At 49.7% G+C, this 6,294-nt stretch overlaps 1 protein-coding gene across 2 annotated transcripts in view; it reads right to left on the bottom strand.

The window, feature by feature from the left end:
- The window catches only part of Btbd9 (BTB domain containing 9), a 354,330-nt gene extending 348,911 nt beyond the window's left edge, over positions 1 to 5,419 (bottom strand). The window contains exon 1 of one of the 2 annotated variants that reach the window (XM_028767910.1): positions 5,337 to 5,419. The gene's annotated coding sequence lies outside the window, so the exon portion shown is untranslated. Of the gene's footprint in view, positions 1 to 192; positions 271 to 5,336 lie in introns of those variants that run through there. The other variant, XM_028767911.1, reaches the window with a different exon arrangement.
- Positions 5,420 to 6,294: the final 875 nt, after the last annotated feature.

Below are 6,294 nucleotides of genomic sequence, written 5' to 3' on the forward strand. Positions count from 1 at the left end.
CGTGACTCTCTCTGCACTCCGCCCTGGCTCTCCAAACACTTCCACAGCTGCTTCTGCCCATGCTCACTCCTCCTCCACACCCACAGGTTTCCATCAGTTGTTTTCAATGTGGTCCCAGCACAGCCTCACCTGGGCACTTGTTCAAGCTTCGAACTGTCACACCCATCTACACGTACTCAATCAGAAACTTACAGGGAAAGGGCCTGGATTTCTGTGTTTTCCCAAGGCCTCCATGTTCTGCTGCTGCTTGCTCAAGTTGGAACCGGTTCTAGAGATGGAAGGGATTGGAGACGTAATCCTCGGCACAACTGTGCTGAGACGGAGCGTTTGTGAGGTAATAAAAGCATGAGGCCTCTCTTACTACTGAGGAGTGGGGCTCCTATAAAAGGAGAAAGGGACAGACAGACACCACCCCTCACCACAGGCCAGCACCTGATCTTGGACATCTCAACTTCGAGAACTAGGAGGAAACAAATTTCTGTTGTTGATAGATTCTTTAGTTTCTAGTATTTTCTCACAGAAACAGAAAGCAGATTGAGAGCTTGTCTGAGTTTAACCTGTTCCCCCAAGTCCCATTCTCTGTCCTTCTAACTCCCGTCCACTTCTACCTACATCTATTACTCTTACTGTCCAACGCTTGTGTGCCAGGCACACTCCGCTATAACCAAGTACACACTGTACTACTGCGTCTTCATGAGGCTTTAATTCCAACAAAACGCAGAGGACAAAAGACATTAATCCGAGACAAGGTCACTCAGCCAACACTCAGTACAACACAGGATTTGGCCTTGTATCCTCCCACCTCCAAGGATCCCACAGTCAGTGATTTACACTACACTGCTCCTGGGCCTCTCGTCACCTCTGTAGGAGAACTCTGACCCACCTACCCAGAGGATCTGCCTATTGAAATGCCCCATACGCTCGGCCTCTGCACTGTAACTACCCTCCTTTATTTCTCATCAATGGCATCATAATCACTCAGCTGCTCACAGTAGGTCATCATCTTTACTGTGTTGCCCCGCCCCTCTGTGTACTTAAAATTTTCAACTTTAGGCAGCTAGAATGCTTCTGAACTCTATCCACCCCACTTTCCTCTCTGAGACACCAGCACATCTCTGTCTCCCTACTCTAAAGTGACCTCTGTGAGACTGCTGGTTGCTTCCTGAGGATGCTTAACCTACTTTTCTTGGCTCTCCATTGCCAAGTGAATGAACAGTGGATCTAGGCCTTTTAGAATACCATGGGCAGGATGTGGCGGCACCCTCTTTAATCCCAGTACTCAGCAGAGGCAGTGAGTTCAAGCCCAGCCTGGTTTACACTATGAGTTCAAGGACAACTAGGGCTATAGAGACTGTTAGATTTTGGCGCGAAGCTTAGAACAGACAACACCAGACCAAATGGTTCCAAAGGGGAGAGGGTTTATTCAGGGCAGAGGACAAAGGTGGGGAGAGAAACGGGAGAAGATGGTGGAGAAAGAGGAGAGAGAGAGGAGAGAAGTGGAGGCTAGCCATGACCATGTGGAGAGAGGGGGAAGGGAAGGGGGGAAGAGGTGAGGGGACAGAGAAACTAGAGGCAAGAGAGTAAGAGAGTAAGAGACAGAGAGGAGGCAAGCAGCCCCATTTATAGTGGGCAGGCCTACCTGGCTATTGCCAGGTAACTGTGGGGAGGAGCATACCTGGGTGTTGCCAGATAACTGTGGAGGTGGAGTTTGGACAGAATACTAACAGAGACCCTGTCTAAAAATTAAAGAAAGAAAGAAAGAAAGAAAGAAAGAAAGAAAGAAAGAAAGAAAGAAAGAAAGAAAGAAAGAAAGAAAGGAAGAAATGAATAGAATGGAAGGTCCCTAGAGCTGGTCGTAATCTACCTCTCTATTAGGTCTATCCTATCTCCGCTGCCACACACTAAGCCGGTAAGAAACAACTCAGGACATTTCCAAAAGAACCATTCAATTTTAATGTTCAACAAAGACTGTCTACCTAGAAAGTTGCCTTCCTCTTTACATACAGCAGAAATCTATTTAATCTATGAAGCTAAGGTCTATCCATTTCTCTCCTAATCGTTTGCCACCAATGATTTCCAAGTGTGATCAATTCCTCTAGTAATTTATTAATTCTCAAAGCGATTAACTTATCGCAACATACGACAGCCAGTAGTTTAGCATCTCTGATCAACACTTACATGTCAAAGGTATTATAGTACCTATTCCTCTATGTCCTCTCTGCACCTGACGGAATGAATAGCTAGTCATAGCTAGCGCCTCATAAATATTTGCTGAGTTGTTAAATAATGCAGCGTTTGCCAAGTAACTCTACACAGCTCAGCCATTCAACCTCGGGCTTACAAACCATTCCACAGGATTTTGTCTTTTGCGGGGGCGGGGGAGTTGTGGGGTTTTGGGGGGGGGAGGAGACAGAATCTCACAAGGCCCTGGCTAGCTTCGATCCACTGCTGCAGAGGACGATGAATCTCTGAGCCTCTCGCTTTCCCTTCCAAGTGCTGAGATTACAAGCATGTGTCAGCACAAAGAGCTCGAGAATTTTCTAATAACAAAGAATGGTATAGACGACTTAATATTCTCCCGCAGAGAGAATATTCTGTCAGTATTCCTTTTTCATATAGACTCCCTTTCAAGCTAACATATTTGTACCTTTGTCACAGGATGGGCAGTTATTGTTTGGCAGGGCACTGTGAGAGATAACCATGACAGAAACCTCGTCACTAAGTATAGTTAGATGACGACATTGGTTACAGCACTTCAGCCAATGTCCAGAACAGCCGCCTAAGCCCATCAGGTACATTTTAGTGGCTCAGCCATGCAACCCAGGATAAACGCTCAGGAATGAAACATTTATTCCAATTACTAAATGAAACCAAGGATGCAGAAACGTGATCCTGGCTCAGTCAGATACCCTTTAAGTAGAAATAACATTTATTTTTAGGCAGGGCTTGGTGGCTCGTACCTGTAATTCCAGTACTCAGGAAGCAGACTCAGGAGGAGCATACTAAGTCTGCAGAACAAGTTCTAGGCCAGCCAAGAATATAAGTAAAATCCTATCGCAAGAAACAAATAGATTAAAATAACCAATTAAAAAAAAAAGCCAAATAGCTGTTTTAAAAGAATAATACTTGTAAGTTGTTCTTGTCTAAGACTTTATTTTGATTAATAACTCTTCATCCCACCCTACAGACAGACTCGGTTCCAGTTAATTTGCTGTTGCTGTGACAAAACCCTGATCAAAACCATCTTGGGAGAGGGGTTATTTTGATTGCAGGCTAACTGTCTATCACCAAGAAAAGCAAAGGCAGGAAACTGGAGGCAGGAGCCAGATGCTGTTTCCTGGCTTGCCTTCTCCCACAACACAGGATGGCCTACCAAGGCGTAGCTCTGCAGGGGGTGGGTGGGCCCTCCTATATCAATTATCAATTACAAAAATGCCCCCACACTCCTGAACAGGCCAATCTGATGGAAGCACTTCCTTGGCAGAAGTTTCTTCTCCCCAGTGATTCTAGTTTTTGTCAAGTTGACAAAAACTAACCAGGACGGACTCTACCCTAGAATTAATGGGGTGTCTGTCAGTTTTACAGCCACCCTGTAAAGTCTCTCTCCCCACTACTGTACAAGGAACTTCTCTCTGCTCCAGTCACACAAGCCTCCTCAAAATATCCTCCTGCCATCCAATGACCAAATTAGCACCAACTTCACCATAGGATTTAACTCTTTCTTAATTCCAATTTTACTCTCTGTTTAAAGGCCAGCCCTAGCACTGATCTCCTCCTGTGTAAATTTCTCCTCTACTATAGCACCACCTAATACTACTACCTCACTTCCTTCCCGGTTTCTTTGACATATACATGATTTCTTTTCCTGACTAGACAGCTCACTCTTAAAAGAAAAAGAGCTGGTCACGGACCTCACTCGTGACCCCCACTACTCTCTCACTAATTGGGCACAACTCTGGAAAGAGGGAGGCGCTTGCATTAACTATGTGAAGGGTGAAACTGAATGCTTCTCAAGTTCTGATAAACCATGTCCGCACAGTACGAGGTTTCATCATCTGAGTAGCTACCTACTTGGGAGCGTGCAGTTTTCTTGGAGGCACAGGCAAAGGGGAAAATGGGTAACCCTAGTCACAAAAGCTCGTAAAAGAACAGTGGCTCCTGAGTATTTGGCTTTACAGAGCAAGCTTTACTGATTCCAAGACATGAGAACGTCAGAGGCCATGCTCTACAGACGCTCCGATATAAAACTGCATCTCCGGATTGTAGATTCTGGGTAGAAACTCTAAAGTTATGTCCCTCAATCTTTATACATGATCAAATGTCAGTGCTCCCTATCTTGTCACTGGTTTTTGGCACTGCCTTTAACCAGTAAACGGGAAAAATTATTTCTTCCATTTGTCTTCATTAGTTTTCCTTAATAAGCCACCACACACAACTGACCCAACAGAATCCTGTATGCTGGCTGATGGCCAGTTGCATCTTTTTAACTCCAACTTTACCATGGCAGCCCACGCGTGGAACACAATCTATATTTCCACCAGATAAATAACAGCCCGCATTGCTTCTAGGAAAACACACACACACACAAGACAGGGCTGCCCTCCCCCCAAGACCCTCGCAAGGGTCAAAGCATGCACAGCACGGTTCTGGGATACAGAGACAAGGGTAGGTAGATCTGAGTCTATGAGGAAGTGACAACACTGGATGGATATGGTCCCTTGGCTTCAAAACTGGATTTAAAAGAATGCCAGAGGAGCACGTGGGCACGCACGTGAGGCTGGAAGGTCCAGGCAACAGGTTAGACAACCGGCATCTACACTGACAGGTCGCCTTCCCCAGGTCGTGGGTGTGCCCGACGCTCACGCAAGGCACCGATTCTAACGCTCTCCCTAACAACCCGCTCCTACTCCCAAACCCGCCAGGGTAGAACCGACGAAGCCCTTCGCGGTTGAACCCAAAACTTTGCGAACCCCAACCCCCGAGGGTCCCCGTTTCCGCGTTTGTCAGGGCTGCACAGTCGCGTCTCAGGGTGGACGCGCGGCTGCTGAGACACGCGGGCTTCTCCCGCTTGGAATTCCTCCGTGGAAAAGCGTCACCCTGAAACCCGGTCACTTGTCCCTCGGCACCCCTCTCCAGCGCGCCCCTAAGAGCGCCAGGCCCCGGAACTGACCCTCGCCAGCCCCCGTCCCCGCCCCCGGAACCAGCGGCCGAGGGGCGTGGAGCGGCGCGCGCGGGTCCGGCGGGGGCGGCGGGAGAGGGAGCGCGTCCCCGCGCCCCGGGCCCGCGCAGCAGGTGCGGCCAGGCCCCACCTCCCACGAGCGGTCCCGGCGACTCACCCCGACGATGTTCCTCAGCGACCTAGACGCCGCCACACACGTCCCTTCCGCCAGCAGCGACCCCGCCTCGTGGCCACCGCCCCCTCGACCGCCGCCGTCGCCGCCTTCCTCGCCGCCGCCGTCGCGGCGCGCGCCCGCTTTCACGCACACCGCCGTGGCCGCGCACGCGCTCTGCGCGCTGGCGTCACTTAGCAACGGATCAACCGTGGGCCGGTAGGACCCAGGACTTCAGGGCCCCGGGTGGCCTCAGGCGGGGGTCTTGCGGCGTGTCTCCCCAGGTCGGAGCCACTGTGCCCGTCCTGATCTGGGCCCTCAGGGTGTGGCCGCCCTGCCGACACCTGGCTCAGGGTGAGGCACGTCATCCCACGTCACTGAATAGCGTCATCGGTCGCGTCACTGCGTATGGGGAAGAGCCGGAGCGGCCGTTGGAGAGAGCCTCGTCCTTCTGCAGTTAGTGGCTCGGCTGTGGGCAGTCAGCTAGGTGCGGGAAAGTTGGACAGGGAGACAGAATGACCCGAGGGAGTCATTAACAGCATCAAGGTGCTGTGAAGGCCAGGCCTGAAATACCACGACTCAGTTTCCCCCTTCTGTAAATGGGAAGTCTAATACCCGACCTCCCTGCGCAAGGAAGCTGTCAATTTAGGACGAAATAATGCGTGCGAGGCTGCGGAGGGGAACTGGTCTCGTTCGAACTCCTGATTTCAAGACCCTGACAGAAAGCCCAGCCATAAGTACTCAAAACTCCTCCTTCCAGGACTACCAAATGTAAAGTATAAATCCCATTAGATTCCATCTTTCACATAAGAAGCAGGCACTGTGGACTATGGAGCCATAGAAATTGGGTTGCAAGTCTGATCCAGGCTGAAACTGGAGAATCGTCTCGCTTGAAAGTTAGATACCTGGGTGCGTGGGTTTGAAGACGGAAGACTTAATTCCGAGCAAAGACGTCTTAAATGGG

The sequence above is a fragment of the Grammomys surdaster genome, unplaced genomic scaffold (assembly GCF_004785775.1).
Source record: "Grammomys surdaster isolate TR1022 unplaced genomic scaffold, NIH_TR_1.0 183, whole genome shotgun sequence".
NCBI classification, from domain to species: domain Eukaryota; kingdom Metazoa; phylum Chordata; class Mammalia; order Rodentia; family Muridae; genus Grammomys; species Grammomys surdaster.